This window comes from Macaca fascicularis, chromosome 6 (assembly GCF_037993035.2).
Source record: "Macaca fascicularis isolate 582-1 chromosome 6, T2T-MFA8v1.1".
Classification (NCBI taxonomy): Eukaryota; Metazoa; Chordata; class Mammalia; order Primates; family Cercopithecidae; genus Macaca; species Macaca fascicularis.
This window is the reverse complement of record NC_088380.1, coordinates 5,739,350-5,765,528: the sequence shown is the minus strand read 5'-3', so window position 1 is coordinate 5,765,528 and position 26,179 is coordinate 5,739,350. Positions and strand designations below refer to the sequence as shown.

At 43.4% G+C, this 26,179-nt stretch overlaps 1 long non-coding RNA gene across 4 annotated transcripts in view; it reads left to right on the top strand.

The window, feature by feature from the left end:
• Positions 1-19,303, top strand: part of LOC107129903 (uncharacterized) — a 33,332-nt gene extending 14,029 nt beyond the window's left edge. For 2 of the 4 annotated variants that reach the window (XR_010587290.1, XR_012414502.1), the window contains 2 exons: positions 4,480-4,566; positions 13,902-19,303. This is a non-coding gene — a long non-coding RNA (uncharacterized lncRNA). Of the gene's footprint in view, positions 1-4,479; positions 4,567-6,493; positions 6,919-13,901 lie in introns of those variants that run through there. The other 2 variants (XR_012414503.1, XR_012414504.1) reach the window with 2 other exon arrangements.
• Positions 19,304-26,179: the final 6,876 nt, after the last annotated feature.

The window sequence follows — 26,179 nt, the reverse complement described above, 5'->3', positions numbered from 1 at the left end:
CTTAAGATTCCGCATGTAAGTGAGATCGTGCAGTATTTGTCTTTTTGTGCCTGTTTTTATTTCTTGCAATTTAATGCTTACTAACATGGAATTTGCTAGACAAAGTAGTTGTAGGCAACAGTCCCTCAAGAACAAGACCGTAGAACGGCTTATCAGCCTTGGTTGGATTTGAAGGCAATAAGAACCTAATTACCACTAGTAAATGAGAACTTGGACATATGACACACTGGGAAACAGCTGCTTAAATTATCGCCTGTGGTCCCTGGGAATACAAAGCCTGTCGAAGGCAGACGGAGGACCCAGTGACTGCAGCATCATCATAGTAAGAATGAGGACTCTAAGAAGGGTGGGGGCCTGGCTGCTCGTGACCAGACTGAAAGGTTCAAAGAGAGAAAATGCCAGCTCGGGGGTTTACATTCTCAGTTCAAGGTATGTCCAGTGACAAGCCTCTAAGTCCTAAATGATTGCTTATCTCTTGTAGCTGCTGGCCTGATGTCGCCAAAAATCCCAAATGGAGACCAATCATGTGCATGACTGAATTACAGTGTAAATTGATTCAGAACTTTATCCACGAGGTCTTCTTTAGCAAATATAGGAATTTTTTGGTTAGGAGTAAGAATAGGAGACAAGGAATGAAGACTTCGGAACTTCTCCTGCTAACAGAGGCTCCTCCTTTGATGAGGCCAATCTTACCACCACTTAATATAGTTACCTTGAAAGAAAGGACAGTTCTTCCCATACCAACTTCTACCTCCCCAATTGCCTCTACACCTGTACTTATAATGTGCATACCCTAGAGGCACAGTATAGAATCTGACTCAGGAAGAAAGGAGTTACTCATCAAAGTAATTATGATGTGTTACAATTTGTTTATACTTATTTACATTAATTTACATTTATTCATATTGAATTACAGAAGAAGCTGGGTAATATGTCTTGTCATATATTACAAAGTTGTTAAACCAGGGTAAAAGGAACATTAGTTTGGGCAAAATGTATCAGATATTCTGGACTCTTACTTTTGCTAGATACCAGCATTCTTATTCTCTATCACAATTTAACCCTAGGGAACTCGACTACCTTGCCATTCTACAGGGCAGTATATTGGTTCAATTTCTTGATGACATCATACTTATTGAACTAGGTAAGCCAGTAATATCCTGTCAATCACATGTAAGATAGAGTAAGGGAGATAATCCCAATGAAAATTTGCAAGGGCCACCACAACTTTGGAGTTTCTGCTAGTCCAGATGTAACCCAACGATGGGGACTGAAAGTCAATTGTTGGTATTTCACACCCTCTAACTAAAAAATAAGCATTAAACTTTCATTCCATCTGATATTGAACTGAAGCTCAATGCTCCTTTTTCATTTAGTTAGGCTTTTTTTTTTTTTTTAATTTTATTTTGGAGGCAGAGTATACCTCCTTTGGGTATGATGCTCCAACCCACTTATTGAGTACCTTGAAAATATGGTTTTAAGGAGAGCTTGAAGCTAGAGGGGGCAATGAGATCTGCTGTCTGGTATCCCAGCTGATGCAATAGGAAGGACCAGATGCTTCATGGAAACTATTGCAAGCCTAGTGTCTTAGTCCATTCTCATACTGCTATAAAGAACTACCTGAGACTGGGTAGTTTATAAAGAAAAGAGATGTGGGCCGGGCGCGGTGGCTCAAGCCTGTAATCCTAGCACTTTGGGAGGCCGAGACGGGCGGATCACGAGGTCAGGAGTTCGAGACCATCCTGGCTAACACGGTGAAACCCCGTCTCTACTAAAAAATACAAAAAACTAGCCGGGCAAGGTGGCGGGCGCCTGTAGTCCCGGCTACTCGGGAGGCTGAGGCAGGAGAATGGCGTAAAAACCCGGGAGGCAGAGCTTGCAGTGAGCTGAGATCCGGCCACTGCACTCCAGCCTGGGCGACACAGCGAGACTCCGTCTCAAAAAAAAAAAAAAAAAAAAAAAAGAAAAGAGATGTGATTGGCTCATGGTTCCACAGGCTGTATAGGAATCCTGGCTGGGGAGGCCTCAGGAAACTTACAATCAAGACAGAAGGCAGCGGGCAAGCAGGCTCATCTTACATGGGCTATAGCAGGAGGGAAAAAGAGAAGGAGAAGGCACTGCACACTCTTAAACAAGCGGATCTTGTGAGAACTCACTATCAGGAGAACAGCAATGGGGACATCCACCCCCATGATCCAGTCACCTCCCACCAGGCCCCTCCTCCAACGTTGAAGATTACCATTTGACATGAGATTTGGCCGGGGGACACAAATCCAAACCATATCACCTAGTAATGCTTTTTTGGAAAATAACTACAATTTTTTTTTTCCCCCTGAAATGGCTCTTTGTTGCTCTTGGGTCCTGGTAGAGACCAGATGCCTAACTATGGGACATCAAGATCTAAATAGACCATAAGATCTAAATCGTGAGTCACACAGTTTGACTTTTATAACAGCACGGGGTGGAATGAAAGTGGCATATGTGAGGCTGAGCATAAGTGTGATCCAGAGACTTATCTCTCAGCACGCCCACCAATGCCGCACAGGTGCCTCTCTTTTAACCAGCCCTCAACTATGGCCTCCCTTGATTGTCTGAGGAAAACAAATGTTGATGCTAGTTTACAGAAGGTTCTGCATGGTGTGCTGGTAACAGCTCGTGAGAGGTTTCTGCAGCTCTTCTTAGGTTTGCTCCGATAGAAGAGTAGTAAAGGGAATTTCTCCCAAGGGAGGAAATCGAGCAGAATATGAAATGTCTCATTTTTTCTTGGAAGGATACATGTCCAGATGTATAGCTCATAACTGATTCACAGGAAGTCGATGGCAGGTTGGATACTTGAGAATCTGAAAGAAATAACCCTGGAGAATCGGTGACAAAGAGTTCTGTAGAAGAGGCATAAGCACAGAGTATAAGATACTTGTGTTCTCTATGATTCTTAACCACAGGACATCAATTTCAGATAAGTGTTTCAGGAACTAAGTGGGGAGATGACCAGCCTGTGAAGGTCAGCCAGCCTTTTCTTATGCCATCTGTGTTTTCCCAGTGAGCTCAGGAATAAGAGAGCCATGGTATCAGGGATGAAGATTAAAGATGAGTTCCACAACATGGACCTTCCCTCCGTATGGTTGAGTTGGCCCATCCCTGCTGTATGCGCCTCCTATTAAGAGTAGACAACGTTGGACTGGGTGCGGTGGCTCATGCCTGTAATCCCAGCACTTTGGGAGGCTCAGGTGGGTGGATCATAAGGTCAGGAGATCAAGACCATCCTGGCTAACATGGTGAAACGCAGTCTCTACTAAAAACACAAAAAATTAGCTGGGCATAGTGGTGCGTGCCTGTAGTCCCAGCTACTTGGAAAGCTGAGAAAGGAGAATCGCTTGAACCCTGGAGGCAGAGGTTGTGGTGAGCCAAGATCACACTACTGCACTCCAGCCTGGGCAACAGAGCAAGACTCCATCTCAAATAAATAAATAAAGTAAAGAAAAGAAAAGAAAAAAGAGTAGACAACGTTAAGTGTCATATATGAAGTCATTCTGTTGGGGGCAGACAGACACGCAGGGGAAGGTTCATTATATAAATCCTTTTCATTGTGAAAAAAACAGTTATCTGTCCTCTATGGAATAGGTATTTTGGGTATGAAATGCTTCTGCCAGTACTACCATCAAAAATAATCCATTAATACGATTACAGTATCCCATAAACCTTGTTTCTGACCTAATAAGTCATATTCTAGCAAGAGAAGTGAAGAAATGGCCTCATTCCTATGGCATTCTGCAATCTTCCTCTTTATCTCAACACGCATGTGCAGCTGGTCTTAACAGATGGGAGAGTGACCTCTTGCATACACAGATAACGTCCATCAGTGGCATCGTGTGAGATTGGGTGATGTCCTATAGTATGCCGTATGCACTTTGAAAGGATGACCAAGATGTGAGGCTGTTTTCCCAATGGCCAAAATATATGGGCCCCAGATTCCTGGAAGTGAGAATCCACAATCCTTTTTGTTATTACAGCGAATAGCCCACTCACAAATGTTGACTTCCTGTTCCTCTAACTTTGTGCTTTCCTTGATTAAAAGCATCAGTTCTCAGATCAGAAATGCTGAACCCCAGGTTATCAACAGCGACATCAGTAGTGCCAAACCAGTGGCAAAAGTTAACAGAAGACTACAACGATCCAATATAAACAGGACACAAAGGGCTCAAGCCCATGAAGAATGAAGATTTCATTTGCCAGGCAAATAGCCAAAGTGTTTTTTGAGTGGACAAAAAGAAGTCAATTGCAAATAATTATAATTATGATCACTTATAGAAATGAGGCTTTGTGATCGCTGGTAGAAATGAGGACTATACTAACTACAATTTCTTGCTCATTCTGTGAAAGATGTATCAGCCAAGTTCCTTTTTTCTTTTTTCCTTTTCTCTTTAATTTGACAGATGTGTTGGCAGTGATTGACACCTTAATATAGTCTTTCGTTTGCAGAGATTATGATTGTGACCAGCAAGAACATCTCCAGTAATGAAGGTGCTGATGGACAAGACCCTGGATAGCTCTTCTTTTGCAGAGAAGGTGGGGCTGCTTTTCATTTGTATGAAGAATAAATCCATTGTGTTGGGCAGGATCATTTGTTTTCATTCAGTATGGCAGCAGATTCAGTATGGAATGGTGTGTAGATGCTGAGTTACTTAAACAGGTTTCTGTGACACTTTTGGTGGATCGATACTCCATTCTAACCTCTCCCGTAAGCACAGCTTATCAGAAAGGCCTTCCAGAGTTATGCCTGGAGCCGAGGGCACAGAATACTTCTCCAACTTTTTGACCCTGCTGGAAGCGTCTGATTCTCTTCATTAAATCCCTTTCGGTTTAAGATAGCTCGTGATTCCTGCTTCTTGCTTCTTAGCCTGAGTGTGGCTTGGATACTTTCTTCCAGTGCTTTGGAAAAAGACACAAAAACTACATATGAACTCTCGATTTTTCCCAAGCTGGTTTCTCAGTTTATCTTCCTCCCTTGTATCAATGATAGCTCATTCTCCCTGTCAGCTCTCTGCTGTTTTCTTCATGCCTTCTCTGAATTCCTCTTTCTTCTCATCCACACTGCCTCACTCCTAGTGCAGGCAGGCTCCATTACCACACAGGTATACCCAGCATCACCTACTCATCTATCGTATGGCTTCACTCATCTCATTCCACCATCTTTTAGAGCTTTGACACATTCATTTTTTTTTTTTTTTTTTTTGAGACGGAGTCTCGCTCTATCGCCCAGGCTGGAGTGCAGTGGTGCGATCTCGGCTCACTGCAAGCTCCGCCTCCTGGGTTCACGCCATTCTCCTGCCTCAGCCTCCCGAGTCTGGGACCACAGGCGCCCGCTACCACGCCCGGCTAATTTTTTGTATTTTTAGTAGAGACGGGATTTTACCGTGTTAGTCAGGATGGTCTTTATCTCCTGACCTTGTGATCTGCCCGTCTCGGCCTCCCAAAGTGCTGGGATTACAGGCGTGAGCCACCGCGCCCGGCCACATTCATTTTCTTAAAAAAAAAGAAAAGAAAAGAAAATCGAAAAAAAGGACTGGACACAGTGGCTCACGTCTGTAATCCCAGTGCTTTGGGAAGCTAAGGCAGGAAGATTGCTTGATGCCAGCCTGGAGAACATGGTGAGACCCCATCTCTAAAAAAAATACAAAAAAAAAAAAAAAAATCAACTGGGCCTGGTAGTGCACACCTCTAGTCCCAGCTATTTGGGAAGCTGAGGCAGGAGGATCACTTGACCCCAGAAGTTTGAGGCTGCAGCAAGCTATGATCATGCCACTCTACTACTGCTTAGGCAAGAGTGAGACCCTGCCTTGAGACAAAGCAAAACAACAAAACAAGAATAAGCGTGTTATTCTCTTGTTTAAAAAACCCGGTCACTAAGGCAACCTACAAGACAAAGCCCCTAACACCATAATATGGAGTTAGCATCCTCCCCCTCCCCTCTGTTTATGTTTCCAATTCACTTATCCAAAGTTTTGCTATTTTTTGTTATTGTTGTTTTTGAAGGGAAACTCCTATATCCCACTAGGTTGATGAAATTCCCATATGTTATAGGAGTAAAGTACATGATTTCCTCATCTAAACATCTTTGAAGCCTTGTTACTGATTGGTACATTACACCAACTCTCGGCCCCCTGGTCATGCAGTGGATCATCCCGGCTCTGCCCTCATTCCAAACATCTCCCTCCTGGGGAGTGCTGACTGGCTTCCTTCATCTGCCCAAACCCTGCCACCTTTGACTTCCTGCTCAAGGCCCACATTTCCCATGATTTGCCCCTAATTTTCTAGCTCAGAATGACCACTCTGTCCTATGAACTCCTACAGGATTTGGTAAACAACTGAGCCAGGCACTCAATCTCACACTGCCCTGTGCTATCTCTTGGATGTTTTTGTTTGTTTTTATGTGTTATTTTGTTTGTTTTTGGTTTGTTATCTCTCAAACTATTCTACATTCTTTAATGTGTAGGTCATCAATCCTGAGAACCACAGATTATCACTGTGTCATCCACAATGCATATTACAAATTGATTCATAAAGCAGGGCTTACTCCATAATTATTCAACTGAAATGGATATTTGGGAATCATGGAAGGGGAAACAGCTCTCACAATCAACCCTGGAGCGTGATGGTAAATACTGTGTGTTCTAATATCAGCTCAGTTATGCGTGTCTTCTGTGCATAAAATGTTTTTTCACTTGTATCTGAGATTTCCTGCCCCCCCCCCAAATGGGGGTAAGTCTATTGACTCATTTATCAGGAGTCCTGTGAAGTACAGCATTGTTGTAAAGCATCTGTATTCTCTGATATACAGCAACATGAAGAGAACAGTGTAACTTTCCTCATGAAGTATGTTTAAGTCACGGATCTAAAATTTGAGAGAAGCAAAAGAAATGCAATAAATTTTAAACTTGACAAAGGTGACCTCTTGTCCTTGAACCAAGTGGTACTAATTTAGAAAAGAAGAAAAAAATCCTTGTTTCTACCAGAGTTTATGTTTTCAATTCACTTATCCAAAGTTTTGCTATTTTTTGTTATTGTTGTTTTTGAGGGGAAACTCCTATATCCCACTAGGTTGATGAAATTCCCATATGTTATAGGAGTAAAGTACATGATTTCCTCATCTAAACATCTTCCCAGAAAAGTAAGCGTTCGTGTTAGAAATCAACACATTCCTGTTCAATCCTAATTTACTGAACAAGCTAAACATCTGCTCCAGGCCAGGCATTGCTCTGGGGAAGTAGAGATGGCGAAGATGTACTCCCTGTCCTCAGGGTGTTCACATACTGGCCAGGTGAGCCCCTTGCGAGTTACGATGCTCTCCACTGAGCATAATGACAGAGGCGCAGCCAGGGGCAGCAGCGTCAGGGCAAGACTTTTCACCGGTCATCCAGGCATACTTCACGGAGGAGGTGGGCCTTGAATTCCGAGCTGGAGGCTAAGACAGGACTTTGCCAAGAACAGAGCCATTAGAGTTAGCTCATTCCCAGGGGAGAGGGAACAATTTTGGCAAGGGCACCTGGCATAAAAATATTGGCTTAATGAAGAGAGGTGTGTATTAGCATATGGCTGCAAGGAAGGTTGTCTAGGGAGTAATAAGGAAGTATTACGTAAAAGTGGGTTTCGGGGGTCTTTAGGTTGCAGGAAAGGAATTTGGGCAGCAAGAATATTGAGTTTTGTGGGAAGTCAGGGAAGGGCAGGGAAGGGATTTGTATAACCATTTGGACTTCCAAGGAGGAGACCTTTCTAGGGATGGATTTCTTTTTTTCTATGAGACAGAAATAAAAACCCACAGACTACAGTGGATGATTTATGCCAGTGTGTGGATTTATATGTACATACTGTGCAAACGCAGCACTGTGCAACAGTAAGTGGAGCAGAAGCTGAGGGGCTTGCCTTCTAGAAATACTTGCCTTCTAGAAATTTGCGTGGTGTGAAGCAAAGACGGAGACCCTTAGAACACAACCTCTTACTGTGTGGCCATGGCCAAATAACCTTTGAAGAGGGTCTTTATTCACACGTCGTAAAATGAGGGCAGTAAGACTTTCCCCCGTGTTGAGGTAATCGGCTATATAATGTATCTGGCTGACAAATTGGTTCCCAGTAAGTGACAGAAGTTAAAATATGAGGTCAAAATCTCAGTACTTGTTCATTTCTGTCTCCCCTTTTGCTGCAGACTGAACTTTCATTGGAAGTAGATCCACGTGGTTAACAGAATGGCTTCCTTGTTTTTTCAAATTTTTTTTTTTTAAAAAGGCTCACATTGTGCCCACTTTGAAAATTAACCCCAGCGTGCAGTAACTGGCATGCTGTTTCTTCCAGTGTGGAAATGCACTCCTGCATGGCTGGTGGGTGTGCAGGTCAGAATTCTGTGGGCTAATCACTTGCAGCACACGCAGTTGTCCCTTAAGGAATTCTTCTCCGTTTCCTTTTGAACACACCCGTGGAAGTCATTCTGGGTGTGGCTGTTGGAAGTCTTGGGAAGAAAATGTCCTGTCCAACAGCTGCCTTCTCTGTAGGTCACCCAGGGTCTCCCCTCCCACCTCACCACTGCTCTCTCAATTTCTTGGGGTGACTTCTGGGTTTTCTATGAAGTGGGCGCTTTCCAGAGGCAACAGCCTCACACTGTGACACGATCTTCTTTTCTCTGATTCACCCAGGCATTTTTGGTGGGCTGAGTGTTGAGAATCAAAACATCTACACCCACATTAGTTTACTGTCTACACTAACGTCCATTTATTCTTCCACTGTCTTAACCAACCTGACATTGCTACTGCAGCTAACTCTTGCCCAGAAAGATTAAACTTATCAAACAACATTTTTGCTAATTTCAATGACTTCTCCAAAATTAACTTAAATCAACATTCAGCTACTCAGTTTACAATGAAGAACATTGGACATTCTCTGTTATACCTTAGGAGAGGTACACACCCCTCCTCAATGAGTGTATCATGAACACTAACTAATCCTAATCACCCTCCCTTTTTGAAAACCTCATAAATGTCCCTCCTTTGTCCCACCCTTTCCAAGATGAACTTAAGACAATCCAGGTAGTGTTCCCCTGACTGTGGTAAGCAGCAAGCTCATTTTTGCTTTATCACCAGCCTGCTCTGGACTTTTGGGGAGCAGCATTTGGTAGCAGAAATGCCATCATGGCCACGTTATTGTAGTTGCCTTGGTGTCCTGTGCTCACTGTTGAGTGCACGTCTCTTTGAGGACCGTGCAAGGCCATGTGCAAGGTAGTTAAAGGTGTCTGCCATGGATCTAGATGCCAACAATGACCAGCAGCATCATCTGGGGTAAGCCCTGTCTCTATGTCTGCAGGTGGTGAGCTGAATGAATAATGGCTCCAGAGTTACCCACTGCCAACTCCTTCTACCTTGTATGGCAAAAGGGACTTTGCAGATATAATTAGGCTTAGAGATCCTGGGGTGGAGAGATTGTTCTTGATTATCCAGAAGAACCCTAAATGTAATCACAAGTATCCTTATGAGAGAAGGTAGAGGGAGGTTTGATAGAGAGGAGAGGCAATGTGCAGATAGAAGCAGAGACTGTAGTTCATGCCCTTTGAAGATGGAGGAAGGGGCCACAAGCCAACGAATGCAGGTGGCCAACAGAGGCTGAAAAGGCAAAGAAATGTGTCTTCTCTCAAGCCTCTAGAAGGAGCCAGCCCACACCTTCAGACACAGGAATGAGACTGACTTCCGGCTTCTGACCTCCAGAACTGCAGGTCACACCCAATACAGTTGTGTTGTTTCAAGCCAGCAGGTTTGTGGCGATTTGTTACAGCAGAAATTGGAAACAAATTATCTTTTTTTCTTACAACTTTAAAGAGCATTATAGACACAGGACCTATCTCCTAGGTTTTGTATGAAGGCTAAATGAGTTAATTTAAGTAAAGAGCTTATATCAGTATCCAAGATATAATAAGCAGACAATAAATACTGAGAATAGTTATTATAGGTCTTATATATTATATTACATTATATTACTGAGTATTATGTCTGTGAGGCTGCATATGGGCAGGGTGTCTGTCTGTCCCAAATCTGGGAGGCAGTGGTTGGCACAGTGCCGAGTACCCCACAGGGCTTCCATGAGTATTTGCTGACAGTCAGGTCAATGGATGATGCACAGCTTTCTCTACCATGACAGATACTCATCCCTTAAAATGCCTTATTATTGAAAGAAAGCAATCGAAGAGGTGATTCTAAACAGTACAAAGCCCCAAAGTTATTTCTGTTTGGCTTTGAAATAAACTATGTAGTGTCAATGGCAGTAGAATTATCTTCCTCATTTTGTCTTAGTCTTACATAATTCATTTTTCCCTTGATAAGCAACCCAAAGCTGGAAGAAATAGCCTGGGTTTGTACTGAGTGGAAGGGGCCAAAGGAGGTGAGGAAGGGAAAGTCATCTATGAACACTTAGCAGAGACAGTGGAACAGTATAGGCACTCAGATACTCTACCCTTAGACAGGAAACAACCTGCAGGCCCTGTGTTATTCAGGGTTCTCCAGAAAAACAGAGCGAATTGGAGACAGATAGGTGGATACAGAGACAGATAGATTTGTTTGTTTGTTCATTTACTTATTTATTGATTGGAATTTGTTCATATGATCGGAGGGGCTAGTGAGTCCTAAATTGGCAGGGCAGGTGAGAAGTCTAGAAATTCAGGTAAGGGTTGATCTTGCAGCCTTGAGTCCGGGTTCCACAGGGCAGCAGGTTGGCACCTTGGCAGGGTTTCTGTGCTGCAGTCTTGAGGCAGAATTGCTTCCTCTTTGGAACATGTCAGTCTTGGCTTTTGAGGCCTTCAACTAATTAGATGATCCACCCACATTAATTTATGATCACATTTTTAAAATAGCTTCACAGCAGCATTTAGACTAGTGTTTGATCAAACAACTGGGCACCATAGCCCAGCCAAGTTGACACATGAAGTTAACCATCATAAGTTCCAAAATGCCTAAGAGGGAGCTCACGCGTTTTTATATTCATTGTTCTTCTGATGGCCCCATGAAACCATCATAAGTTCCAAAATGCCTAAGAGGGAGCTCACGCGTTTTTATGTTCGTTGTTCTTCTGATGGCCCCATGAAAACCCACCATAAAAAAATGAAATACATAAACTTGGGGAAGCCAGATAGAATTTTCTTTTCTTATTTATTTATTTATTATCATTATTTTTAGACAAAGTCTTACTCTGTCACCCAGGCTGAAGTGCAAATGAGCAATCATGGCTCACTGCACCCTTGACCTCCTGGTCTCAGGAGATCCTCCCACCTCAGCTTCCTGATTAGCTGAGACTGCAGGTGCATACCACCACACCCAGCTAACTTTTTGTTTTTGTTTTTGTTTTTTGTAGAGACAAGGTCTTGCCATGTTGCCCAGGCTGGCCTTGAACTCCTGGCCTCAAGCCATCCTCCTGCCTCAGTCTCCCAGAGTGTCGGGATTGCAGGCATGAGCAACCGTGCCTGGCCAGATTGAATTTCCAAAACAGTTCACCACGAGTTCCCGTTACGTATCTTATAGACAGTCAGCAAGTCCATCTTAAATACGGCCTAATTTGTATTTTCAGATTTTTAAGATGTGCCTAAGGATGTCCACATGCTGAATGCAGAGTGGCTGTTCTAAGCCAGCTTTGAGGGCGATATGCACCTGTGCCCCACACATTAGTGAGGCTCACAGCAAGTTAGGTAGATGGGATCTGAGTCTTGATTGGCCATCAGCATGTGGACAGTGGCTATTTGTAAGGTTATGCTGGGTCAGTCTCAGTGGTTTAGCTGGAATTTTCTTTCTTACTGTCCTCATCTGTGTAATACCTCATTCATCGGTTGTGTCTCAAATGTGTTAATAGTTACAAATAATGTCTGAGCATGCATACAAACATGGGCTTTTCTTCCAGTATTTTTTTTTTTCTGTCAATATTTTCTACTTTATTTCAGGAAAGTTCTCTTCCTGCTCTTTCTTAGTGAGGCATTTCATCAAAATCTCATTTTGATCCTATATATCTTTTCTCAATTTTTGGAAAATTCTGAGAGATTTCCTGAAGATCCAAATTGTGCCAGGCTACAGTGCTTTGCCCTTGTTTCTTAGGATGTCTAATTAAGGAAAGATAGTCCCCAAGGCGGGTTTCCAGAATTCTGCCTTCACATGGTGTTGTAAGGAAATCTGTTTCTCCTTTGCACAATAAGAGAAGCTTCCCATGACTGACTGTAATCCCTATAGGAACAGCTAGGAGGCTTGACCAGCATTGTACTAGCCAACTCATCATTGGATATTGTATTACATGATACATATTATGTTGTAGCCCACTTCCATTAAGTCTTAGCAATAGGAGCCGTATTTGCTATTATAGGGGGCTTTATTCACTGATTCCCTCTATTTTCAGGCTAAATACTCAACCAAGCCTATGCTAAAGCTCATTTTGCTATTGTATTTATAGGCCTCAATTTAACTTTTTTCCCACAACATTTCCTCGGCCTTTCTAGCATGCCTCGACGCTACTCCGATTATCCCGACACGTACACCACATGAAATATTATCTCATCTGTAGGCTCATTTATTTCCCTGACAGCAGTAATTCTAATAATTTTCATGATCTGAGAAGTCTTCACTTCAAAATGAAAGGTTCTAATAATTGAACAACCATCTACAAACTTAGAATGACCGTATGGCTGTCTCCCACCCTATCACACATTCGAAGAACCAACCTACATGGAAACCTAAATGAAAAAGGAAGGAATCGAACCCCCAAAGACTGGTTTCAAGCCAATCCCATAACCTCTATGACTTTTTTGATATTAGTAAAATTATTTCATAACTTTGTCAAAGTTAAGTTATAGGTTAAGCCCTGTATATCTTACTGGCTCACTCAGCTCAATTAGGCCTTCAAGATGCCACATCCCCTATTATAGAACTACCTTCCATGACCACACCCTTATAATTATTTTTCTAGTTAGTTCCTTACTTCTATACATTATTCCTCTAATATTCACAACAAAACTGACTACTAACACCATAGATGCCCAAGAAGTAGAAACCATCTGAACTATCTTCCCTGCCATCATCTTAGTCTTAATCGCCCTCCCATCTCTACGCATCTTATATATAACAGATGAAATCAAGAACCCTTCTCTCACCATTAAAACAATCGGACATCAATGGTATTGAAGCTACGAATATACAGATTATGAAGAATTAAGCCTTGACTCTTATATACTTCCAACAACAGACGGAGGTGATCCTATGTTATATCAACACTTACTCTGATTCTTTGGTCACCCTGAAGTCTACATCCTCATCCTACCAGGCTTCAAGATAATTTCCCATGTTGTAACATATTATTCTGGAAAAAAATAACCATGTGGATATATGGGCATGGTGTGAGCTATAATATCAATTGGTTTCTTAGGATTTATCTTATGGGCTCACCATATATTTACAGTAGGCATAGATGTATATACATGAGCCGACTTCACCTCTGCTACTATAATTATTGCTATTCCCACTGGCGTCAAAGTTTTGGCTGACTGGCTACGCTTCACAGCGGCAATACCAAATGATCCCCTGCAATGCTCTGAGCCTTGGGATTTATTTTCCTTTTTACAGTAGGAGGCTTGACTAGCATTGTACTAGCCAACTCATCATTGGATATTGTAATCACATGATACATATTATGTTGTAGCCCACTTCCATTACGTCTTATCAATAGAAGCTGTATTTGCTATTATAGGGGACTTTATTCACTGATTCCCTCTATTTTCAGGCTATATACTCAATCAAGCCTATACCAAAGCTCATTTTGCTGTTATATATTTTCTACATCTGACTGAACACGTGGTTTGAAACCATCTTTCATTTTATTTTTATTTATTTATTTAGACGGAATCTTGCTCTTGTCACCTAGGCTGGAGTGCAATGGCATGATCTCAGCTCACTGCAACCTCCACCTCCCAAGTTCAAGCGATTCTCCTGCCTCAGCCTCCTGAGTCGCTGGGATTACAGGCGCCCACCACCACGCCCGGCTAATTTGTGCATTTTTAGTAGAGACGGGGTTTTGCCATGTTGGCCAGGCTGGCCTTGAACTCCTGACCTTGTGATCCACCCATCTCAGCCTCCCAAAGTGCTGGGATTACAGGTGTAAGCCACCACACCTGGCCTTGAAACCAACTTTCAAAATGTGGTCCTTTTGCAGTACAGCTGGGATGCCTCTGCCTTCCCCACTTCCCCACCATGCACCTGTGTAAAGGGGCAGCGTCTGTCTCACAGGTGTAACAGATTTCTTCCCTTCTCCCCTTTCTCTTCTGTCAATGAGTCATGGGTGGCTGTCGGCTGGAGACCGCTCTCAGTGTCTCATGCACTGAATGCAACATGGACACAAACTGATGATAGGGCCAGATGGGGGACAGCAAGAAGTGAGCACCGGAAATTGCATGAGCTAGGAGTCACCGCCTGGTAGTGGGTGAGGGACACGTGATAGGGACAGTTTAGCAGCTGGATCAGGGTGGAAAAGCGAACCTTGACAGCTGAGCAGTGGCACAGACCTGCTTCTGTGGGGACAAGTGTCCACTGGCCCTGGCCAGGCTGGCCTCCAGGGGGCATTATTGGAATATGCGATCACCCCAAAACACTTCAGCTTGAAGAAGATCTAGGACACAGTTTGTTGTTACCACCTCAGAGCATTTAGATAGGACATGATGGGTGGAATTGAAGCTAAAAACCCATCCACCATTTCTAGTTAGTACAGTAAGCTTCTAATTTACAGAAATGCTTGGGAAATTGAGAATCATGATAAAATCCTCATCCCTCCTCCTCTTTTGACCAAATCTTTCTAAAATGCATAATTATAATTTCTTATCTTTTAGTACATAGTAATTACGTTATATGTGGTATATACGCTACGTAAATATAGTTCATGAAATCATTCTTTGGTGTTTGAAGACTTTCTAATTCATTACTTCATTCCAGACATCAGTGACAACAGCACGCACGGAACAGGTGCACGTATGAGCTACCTACTAATACGCCCTGGATTTTGATTGTATTTTGTGAAAACCTTGGTATGGGTTATTTTTAAATGAATGCTTTCCCAAATTTGATGCTGAAACTGGGATGCATCAAAATTAGCTTGGTCATAATCTTGTCAGTGATGTCATCCAGAGGCCACCAGAAACACACCTGTAGCCCAGCAAAGTTGAGGCCATCGACTGGCTGATCACAGCAAGGAAGGCTGTGCACCACCGGGAGCCAGCAGCAGCTCAGCAGCAGCAGTGAGAGGGCCTTGGGAAAGACTTGGAGGGTTTGCCTTATATGAGGTGATCTTGGGGAGAGTCAAGGAAACAGGTTGTGATGGATACTATTGAGTGTCAACTTGGTTGGATTGAAGGATGCAAAGGATTGTTCCTGGGTGTGCCTGTAAGAGTGTTGCCAAAGGAGATTAACATTTGAGTCAGTGGACTGGCAGAGGCAGACTCACCCTTAAACTGGGTGGGCACCATCTAATCAGCCGCCACAGCAGCTAAAATAAAGCAGGCAGAAGAAGTTGGAATGAGCAGACTTGCTGAGTCTTCCAGCCTTCATCTTTCTCCCATGCTGGATGCTTCCTGCCCTTGAACATCAGACTCCAGGTCCTTCAGCTTTTGGACTCTTGGATTTACACCAGTGGTTTGCCAGGGGCTCCCAGGCCTTTAGCCACAGACTGAAGGCTGCACTGTCAGCCTCTCTACCTTTGAAGTTTGGGACTCAGACTGGCTTCTTGGCTCCTCACCTTGCAGTCGGCCTATTGTGAGACTTCCCCTTGTGATCATGTGAGCCAGCTCTCCTAATAAACTCCCCTTCATATATACATCTGTCCTATTAGTTCTGTCCCTTTAGAGAACCCTGACTAATACACAGGCCATGGTCAGATGGAGTGCTGTCTGGAGATGGGAGGAATTCTGTGATTGAATGTCTTAATTAATTGTCCTGGAAGGTGGGAGAAATGGAGTGAGGCTGGTGCTGCAATTGGTGAAAAAGCAGCAGCTGCTCACATTCTCCAGGGGTGGGGGATGCCTAGGCATATTTGTGGTATTGACCACGTTCTTGTTTTCATTTGTGACCAGACCAGATTACAGAGAGGTATTGATTTGCCTTGCCCCCCGCTCCCACCATCACAGGGTGTCCCTGTCTGGGGTTGGTGCTCTTTGGCATTGCTTGTGTCCCTAGGAGTCCATCAAGGCAGAGCTGCAAGTACCAGATCAGCTTCCAGGTCTTTCAGGCTGCATGTCCCCCTCAATGTCCTATAAGTTCTGATCTGGCAGGTACTGAATACTCAAGGGTTCACATTCTCTTAGCCTAGAGGTAGCTGCAATATTTATGAAAGGCATTTGGCTGATGTGTTCTCAAAGGAGAGGGAAGCTGTCTGTGTTTGTTACCTGTGGCTGCATAACAAATGACCACAGCCTAGTGACTTGAAATATCACACATCAGTTACCTCCGCTCTCAGTAGGTCACAAGTTCAAGCAGAGCCCAACTGTGGCCTCCGCTCTGGGTCTCAGCAGGCTACAATCAGGTCAGTCAGGGCTATAGTCCTGTCAAAGGCTCTCTCAGGTTGTTGGTGGTTGTAGGACTGAAGATCCTTTTTTGAGGGGTGGTCAGCTGGTGCATTCATTCATTTTCACACTACTGATAAAGACATACCTGAGATGGGGTAATTTATAAGAAAAAAAGAGGTTTAATGGAGTTAAGGAACCCAGTTCCACATGGCTGGGGAGGCCTCATCATCATGGTGGAAGGTAAAAGGCATGTCTTACATGGCAGCAGGCAAGAGAGAATGAGAGCCAAGCAAAAGGGCTTTCCCCTTATAAAACCATCAGATCTTGTGACACTTACTACCACGAGAACAGTATGGGGGAACCACCCCCATGATTCAATTATCTCCCACTGAGTCCCTCCCACAACACGTGGGAAATATGGGAGCTACAATTCAAGATGAGATTTGGATGGAAACACAGCCAAACCACATCAGCTGGGGACCACTCTCAGCATCCAGGGGCTCCCAAGAATCCTGCCACGTGGCCTCTCACAGTCCTTCCTACAGGACAGCAGCCTTCTTACACAAGTCAGCAAGAGAGTCTCTCTTGCCCCCACCTGCTAAGGCAGAATCTCACATCAGATGTAACCATCACATTTGCTGTATTCTATTATCTAGAATTACATCACCAGCCCCTTTATGCTCAGGGGAGTGAATTATCCAAAACATAGATCACTGGGGAGGGGTGACCTTAGGTGTGTCTGCCACATCACCTAAGAGCATACGAAACATCTCTCTCATTTCTTCCATTTCTTGAGCTTTTAAAAAATTACTAAACGAATAAACAGACAATTTAGGTTGCATGAATGAATACAAAAAAGAACATATTATCATTCCTAATAATCACAATTTCTACCACAAAGATGATCACTTGTAACACTTGCATGTACGTACTGGACCAGTTTTTATAAACCTTCCCAGCTATGGGCTACTGCTCAACGGGACTGATGACTCTTCAGACGTATGGTCTGGGACCAGCCACATCCTTGCAGGCCACCAAGAGGAGGCATCCATCTCCGCAGACGAGAGACGAGCTCTGGGCTCCTTCTGCGCCTTCACAGTGAAGGCCATTGCTCAACAGGGTACATGGATCCCTGTGCTGCCCTAGATATGACAGTTTTTAATTTTTGACTTTTCACCCTGTAATGGGGGTTAAGGGCAGTGCTACTGGTATCTAGTAGGTATAGCCTAGGGACATTGCTAAATACCCTACAATACTGATCATGTGAGCCAATTCTCCTAATAAATTCCCCTTCATGTATACATCCATCTTATGGGTTCTGTCCCTTTAGAGAGCCCTGACTAATACACAGGCCATGGTCAGATGGAGTGCTGTCCAGAAATGGGTGTAATTCTGTGATTGAATGTCTTAATTAATTGTCTTGGAAGATGGGAGAAATAGAGTGAGGCTGGTGCTACAATTGGTGAAAATACACTTTGAAACAAATACACTGTGGCCTCCGAACACAAAAAATTGTCCTGCCTGACATGTCAATAGTGCCAGGGTTGAGAACACTGGCCCCAACCTTGCACAAGTGTGTGAAGTTCAAGACACTGTGGAGGTTTTTCTTGTCTTGTTTTGTTGCTGTTTACAGAGGTGTTCTTTTCTCTCCCCATCATACTTCCCAGTTCAGCCCCATAGAAATGGATTGAGAGAGTGAAAGTCACTGATCTCAAAGAATCTACAGAATTCAGCATTTTGAAAATCACATAGCAATTTGGGGTAGGCATTCACATGCACTAATAAACCAGGCAAACATCCGACTCCCAGGATAAAGTGATGGAGAGCAGTAGAAGGCTTGTTCAGCCTTAAGGAATAAAGGGAAAATCATGCTATGAAGTGCAGGACCAGCACAGACCCAGAGGAGGGGATGCAGCCTGGAGCCAGCAACCCGGCGCCTCCTTCTCCCCAGGACGCAGCGCTGACTGATCCCCGGATGTCCGTGGTCACACGTCCCAGGTCCTGAGAGCCCTTCAAAGGTGGACAGTTCTTTGGGAATTTTAGGACGCAGCACTTGAAGAGAGGTTTACCTCAACTTTCCTCCTGGGAGCCCGTGATCATTTGAAAGTAACAGAAGAGAGTTGTCAGGCTGAGCAAACAGTTTCAACAGGCACTTGGTGAGAATGGGAAGCATCCCTTCATTGCGAAATCGCGGGGACAGAGGAGGAATTCACGGGATCAGAGCACTGAGAAACTCCAGAGGCTTCTGGTTCACCGCCCTGATTCCACAGATGAGGATCAGAGGCAGAGGTGGAAGCTGGAATGGACAAGCCTGCCCACTCCTCGGCTCTCCATGGCTCTGTGCTCAGTCTGTTTCTGCAATTTGACATGAGGCCTGGCCCTCGGGAAAGCGCGGGGCCTCACGTCCTCCCTGTGCTGCTCTGAGGTGGAGCCTTCTCAGGGTCAGCCCAGCTCTGGAGCACCTCTCCAGCTGGGTCACCAAAGCTGTCTGGTCCCAGGGCGGTGCTGAGTGACAGGCACGCCAGCCAATCCAATTGGCCATTTCATACCTAATGCATCTAACTGATAAAGATTTAACGCCCTGTCTCCAAGACACAGGCTTTACACAAACAGCTTTAACGACCTCTTCACTTAGAGACCAGACTCCTTAGTGGTGAAACCTCAGGCATCCATGCAGGATGTAAGAAAGCTCCTGTATATACGTGAACTGGGAAGTGTGTAGAAGAATAAATACTGTAATAGGTAATAAAATGTATGTATTTTTATTTATATGCTACTTTCTCTTTCTCCCTCTCTCTGTATATATACATACATACAAAAATGTATTCATTCTCTGGAAAACATGAAAGATGTAATATTCTTTACATCTGAAATTTTAATTAATATATTTTTTCTGATCATATGAACACCGCAAATATAATTTTATAATGTTTTTACTTAACAATAAGTCTTAAACATAAATACACACTGACAATATCATAGTTTTTTTTTTAAAAAATCATAATTAAAATGGTTGCAAAACATTTCACTTTAATTTATCCCTCCTAATCCCTAGGGTGGTATATTAAGTGAGGGTTTCTCAGCCTCGGTACCACGGGCAGTTTGGGTCAGCCCACCCTTTTCGGGGACACTGTCCTGGCCACTGCAGGATGTGGCTTCACATTCAGGTCTCTGCCTACTGGATGCCAGAAACATCCCTTCCCCTAGCTGTGACAATCAACACTGTCACCAGACATTGCCAAATGTCCCCTGGAGGACAAAATTAACCTAGGTTGAGAACCAGTGCCTTTTTTTTTTTTGACTATCATCATAAGACAAAGCCACCTAAACTTCCTTGCTGATGTCTCTCCACTTCTATCTAATTCTATTCAGAGGGAAAATTCCTAGAAGTGACATTACTGTTGTAGAAAAGAGGTATTCACTTGAGAACTTTGATATATATTTGCCAAATTTCTGTCGAAGTATCATTTTTAAAAAGTTAAAAACATGACTTTCACACAAACACATACAGAGCAAATGTCAAAGATGTATTTCTCTAATGCAGTGCGACAGCCAGCAGGACAGTGAGGCTGCAGCAGCATGGGGACAGAGTGCAGAAAGAGGTCACAGAAGCCTCGGAAGAAGGTTATTTTCAGTCATACAAGGACACCGTGATGCTCGGGCTGCAGTCCTTTCCAAGTCTACGGGGTGTTGTTCCTTTGTGTCAACACCAGACAAGACTCATGGGCATTGCTGTCAGTGTTCTGTGTGTTATAATACCAGGGACCCTCACATGGCTGTGGTAGATTCTAATCAATAGAAAATAGTAAGTCAAAGCAAAGGCAGTTACCCCTAATGAGAACGTGGAAAGACAGAGCCATCCTTTTGCCTATTTCCAAGTTTTGATTTTTTTTTCTTACATTGTCTTCCTGAAATTTTAAAATTTACCCTCCCTTCAGCTGACTCAGTTCCCATAACCAAGCCAGCAGGAAGGATTATCACTCATTTTTATTATACCCTATTGGACAGATAACTCATTATTTTGTTTCCATTTATTCAATTACCAGTGAGGTCAAATATATTTTCACATATTTATTGGCCATTTCTGTTTCAGTTTACTTTGCCTATTCCTGTCTTTTGTCCATTTTCCTTTTGGGGAATTCAACTTTTTCTTATTCATTTATATCTGTATAACAGTAAACATTTGTCTTTCATAAATGTTGCAAATATTTTTTTTCCATTTTTCTTTGCCTTTTCATTTATGTTTTTCTTTAATATAGAAATTTATATGTAGTCAAATCCTGAAATAATTTTTGTGCTTTCACTTCTGGGATTAGGTAGAAAACTTCTTTCTTAACCCCGGGATTAAATATTTATTTTATTATTTTTTTTTTAGTGTATTTAGAGGTTATACTTAAATTTGTTTTCCATTTGAAATTTATTTTAAAATAAGATGAGTTGGTGATTAACTTTGTTTTTTCTTTTTACCAAAGACTTAGCAAGTTTTATAGACTTTGTTCTTGAGTAATTCATCTTTTTAAGTCATATTGCTCATATGTGAGTCCCTGCATGTGAGAAGCTATTTCTGGACTGTCTACTCTGTTCCCTTGATCTGCCTATTATCTTGGCCCAAGGCCATACAATATAAATTCCTGTTGATTTATAATATACTTCTTTATCTGGCAGAGCAGGTCTTGTTTTAAATGCCACGTCTTTTATTTGCAAGTAGACAAAGTGTTTATTTTTGTGGAATTTGGATAAGTTAAAAGGTGGGTTTTTTTTTTTTAAGGACAGTGATTTTTCATTCTCTTATCTAGCCAAATATTTTCCCACTAAAAATGCCTTTAACTTCTTAGTGAACATGTTGAGGATGTACATTTCCCTGTGCATTGAAGGGCAGTGCCACTCACCTTAAATATTGTTACTAGAGCTCATTTTGTTTGCCCAGAGGGCCTGGAACATTGAGGTCCAAGGACAAACGGGGGCGACGTGTGTCTGAAAGCTGGCAGAGAGCTCTGGGCCCTAGGTGGGGTGCAGGGACTCTCACAGTCCCGCATGATGGAAGGACCAGATCACCTGCTATGGAGAGTCCGCAGATCTTCATTTGTTTGTTTGTTTTCATTAGCTTCTCAACCAGCTCCTCAAAGTGGGTTCCATGGACCACTCCATTTCCATGAGATTCAGCCGAGTGGCTGGAGGAGAGTGCTTTTTGGTTCAGGGAGGAAAAAAGTGCCAGGTTGGATAATACTGAGCAAGTTCCCCCACTGCAGGACCTCTCAGGACCTTTCATCTCTGATATTCTGTGACTCTCCGACAATGTGATGATTATTAGACCTTGGCATCCTGCTTCAAGAAACAACCACCAACATCTCAATGAATGCCCGCCTTCCAAGCATTGCTGCCTGGGAAAGGCTATTTTCTTGGTACTATATTTTTTCAAATAACATTGTGGTAAAAAAAGAAATGTCGGCGATTCCTCAAGGATCTAGAACTAGAAGTACCATATGACCCAGCCATCCCATTACTGGGTATATACCCAAAGGATTATAAATCATGCTGCTATAAAGACACATGCACACGTATGTTCATTGCGGTACTATTCACAATAGCAAAGACTTGGAATCAACCCAAATGTCCATCAGTGACAGACTAGATTAAGAAAATGTGGCACATATACACCATGGAATACTATGCAGCCATCAAAAGGGATGAGTTTGTGTCCTTTGTAGGGACATGGATGCAGCTGGAAACCATCATTCTCAGCAAACTATCACAAGAACAGAAAACCAAACACTGCATGTTCTCACTCATAGGTGGGAACTGAACAATGAGATCACTTGGACTTGGGAAGGGGAACATCACACACCGGGGCCTATCATGGGGAGGGGGGAGGAGGGAGGGATTGCATTGGGAGTTATACCTGATGTAAATGACGAGTTGATGGGTGCTGACGAGTTGATGGGTGCAACACACCAACATGGCACAAGTAAACATATGTAACAAACCTGCACGTTATGCACATGTACCCTAGAACTTAAAGTATAATAATAATAAAAAAAAAAGAAAGAAATGTCTCCAACAGTGAAAATGAGAATGACCATAATTATTTATACTCATTGACAACAAGAGTAGGATTTATTCTACCTTTGGTGGCAACTTCTATTTTTATGAGAGTCTTCTAAGCATTTTCTTGACAGTCCTCGCCCCTTCCCAATGAGGCATGACGAACAGGCATTGCCACGCCGGTATGGTGAGGAAACCGAGGTTGAGCAGAGACGTTGTGTGGCCATGGCATCTGCTTAGAAGTCTTTATCTGTTGGCTCCAAAACATAATTTGTAGTTTTCCTTTGCTGCATAAATGTTACCACAAACTTAATTACTGAAACCAATAACTGTTCATTAGTTCATAGATCTTACAGGTCAGAAGTCAGAGTTCAATGAGGCTGGATTTTCTGCTAAAGGTTTTGTGCAGTGAATTTGGGTGCTGGCTGCACATTTTTCATTTCTGGAGCCTCTGGGAAGAATCTGTTTCCGCCTCATGCAGGTTGTTGGCAGAATTCAGTTCCTCCTAGCTGTAGGAATGAGAACTCCAGCTCTTAGAGGCCACCCACATTCCTTGCCACATGGGCCCTTCCACCTTCAAACCAGCAGTAGAGAATCTCCCTCATGTTGAATTCCCGTCATCCTCAAATATCTTTCTTCAGGAAGAGCCTCATCACCTGATTAGATCAGGGCCACCCAGGAAAATCTCTGTATCTTGAAGTCAATTTATTGGATTCATCTGCAAGACTTTGATTTTATCTGCAAGATCTCTTCACAGCAGAACCTAGATTAGTAATTGATTGAATAACTGGGTGACAATTTGTGTATACTGGGGCCGGGGGAAAATGGAGACTTTCAGGGGCTATCTTAGAACTTTGCCTCCCTTGTTCACTTCATTCTCATTAGGGGCATCAGGACTGTACTTGCTTTAGATCCTTCTTATGCTACTAGGATGATCCATGTGTGACTGGGGAATCAATGAGTCTGAACAGATTTGTTTTAGTGTGAGTAGAATGCATCCGAAGATGCCAATGAGGACAACCTGGAACAGTCTTTGTGTCTGACAAAATGCATTCCCTCCTGCCTGCCTCCTGTTCTAGAGATCAAAATAATCGCCATTGTTGTTAGAAAGTTACCATTTTATGCATGATTTTAAAAGAGTCCATTTTAGGCTTCCCTGTTGTCTGTGGTTGATATGGTGCTCGATATATTTGGGGCAATGAAATGACAAACAATCGTGGCACTGCTATTCTTGACAGGATGTTAATATAATTCACCTTTTATTTGCCCTCAATGATAAATCAAAAGAAATGACCAACCCCAAATCCTCACACTGAGACATTTGGGTATGAATATCACATCCTTGCACCAGGTCATTGTATTCACCAGGCTGTAGCTGATCGCACTTTCTGAATTCTTGATGGCAAATTTGTAAAAGTTCCTCCGTTTGTAAAGTTTTCAGTGAGATCCCAGCAAGTAAAAACATTAGCCCCAATGGGCTGCCTGGGGTGTATGTGGGTTGATTGCAGCTCCCCGTATTCAGGCAGAGTTGGGAAAGAGGTGCTGGAGAGATGCTGAGGGATTATTCACTCAGCCTCCACCAGCCTCATCTCTGCGGGAACCGTTGGCTGTCCATTGTGACCCGAAGAAGCTGGATTTCCTGTTTCCATGTGAGGCGAGCGAAGCTATCTGGGGACTAGAGAGGAGCCCCACTGCATGGTTTCCTCTGCTGGGGGGCCTGGTCACCAACAGCCTCCCCTTCCCAGTTGTTCCCTCTGAGCTCTGAGGTCATAGACAAAGCCAAGCCCAGAGACAAGGGGCTGCGGCTCATTTTCTCGAACAGATCATATTAATATCATTAAGCTGCCTGGTTTTAATTTTCGACCACTTCCCAACTGTCTACTTAGGAGTGTTTAAAGCCAAACCCATTCATTCTTTCCACCATTTACTGGAGATCGGAGCCGTTTAATGACTGTCCTGTGAGGAGGAAGGGTTACAGATCAGGAACAACCAGAGAGTGATGAGAAAGGAGAATTAGAAGTTGGAAGAGAAAGGCGAGATAATAAAAGTGTAATTTAAAACATCATACTTGCACAATTACCATGGTGGGTTGCTTAACAGGGAATCTAAATTTATCTCATTGCTGAGAGTCCGCTGTGAGAAATAAAATTTAAGAAAATCTGGGGGGCATCCCAGTTCTTCTCAACAACTATATCTAAGGGTTCAGTCCATGGGAAATACAGCTCCAGGGGGATTTAAAGTGCTGCAGCCATCCTGCGCACCCCAGTAGGTCACCAGCCCTGTGCCAAGCTTTTGGGATCCAAGCTCAGTCACTGGGCAGCCCTTCTCCCGTAATCTTTGAGAGAGAGCAAGAGGCATGTGACTGGACTGCTCGCATCACAGTGTCTTCTTGTGTTAACAGGCTTTACATCTCAGAGCAAAGGGTGGTGGTGGCTGCTGAGGTCAGCTCTTCTGGTCATCTCCCTGCTTGCCTTCACCTGCCACATACCCACATAGATGCCCACATAGATGTCACTAGGGGATCACCAACATTTCTTCCCTTCATCCACCTTGGCAATGCTGAAATCTTGCACTTCTCAGTAATCAGCTCTGCCACCCACTCCGATCTCAATGCAGGAGGCATCTCTGTGTCTGGAGTTCCCAGTGCTCCAGCTCAACCTGGAGACATCCTATTGGCTCTGTCCCTCTGCCTTCCTCCTTCTGGCCAGGCCAGTTCTGCCCCCAGACCACTGGGGAGGGGACCTCACCTGCCTTCCTGCTCTCCTTCCTGCCCCCCTACCGGTGTCTAGTGTTCTCCCAACTGGGAGAAGAGGAGGTTTAAACCCTCAGGAACATTACATTGTGCCCCTGTCAGGGTCCTCCAATGGCTTCCCACTGTGCTTAAAGTAGAATGCATTTCTCTGATGGCCAATGATGATGAGCATTTTTTCATGTGTCTGTTGGCTGTATGAATGTCTTCAGAGAAATGCAAATCAAAACCACAATGAGATACCATCTCACACCAGTTAGAATGGCGATCATTAAAAAGGTCAGGAAACAACAGGTGCTGGAGAGGATGTGGAGAAATAGGAACAGTTTTACACTGTTGGTGGGATTGTAAACTAGTTCAACCATTATGGAAAACAGTATGGCGATTCCTCAAGGATCTAGAACTAGATGTACCATATGACCCAGCCATCCCATTACTGGGTATATACCCAAAGGATTATAAATCATGCTGCTATAAAGACACATGCACACGTATGTTTATTGCGGCACTATTCACAATAGCAAAGACTTGGAATCAACCCAAATGTCCATCAGTGACAGATTGGATTAAGAAAATATGGCACATATACACCATGGAATACTATGCAGCCATCAAAAAGGATGAGTTTGTGTCCTTTGTAGGGACATGGATGCAGCTGGAAACCATCATTCTTAGCAAACTATCACAAGAACAGAAAACCAAACACCGCATGTTCTCACTCATAGGTGGGAACTGAACAATGAGATCACTTGGACTCAGGAAGGGGAACATCACACACCAGGGCCTATCATGGGGAGGGGGGAGGGGGGAGGGGGGAGGGATTGCATTGGGAGTTA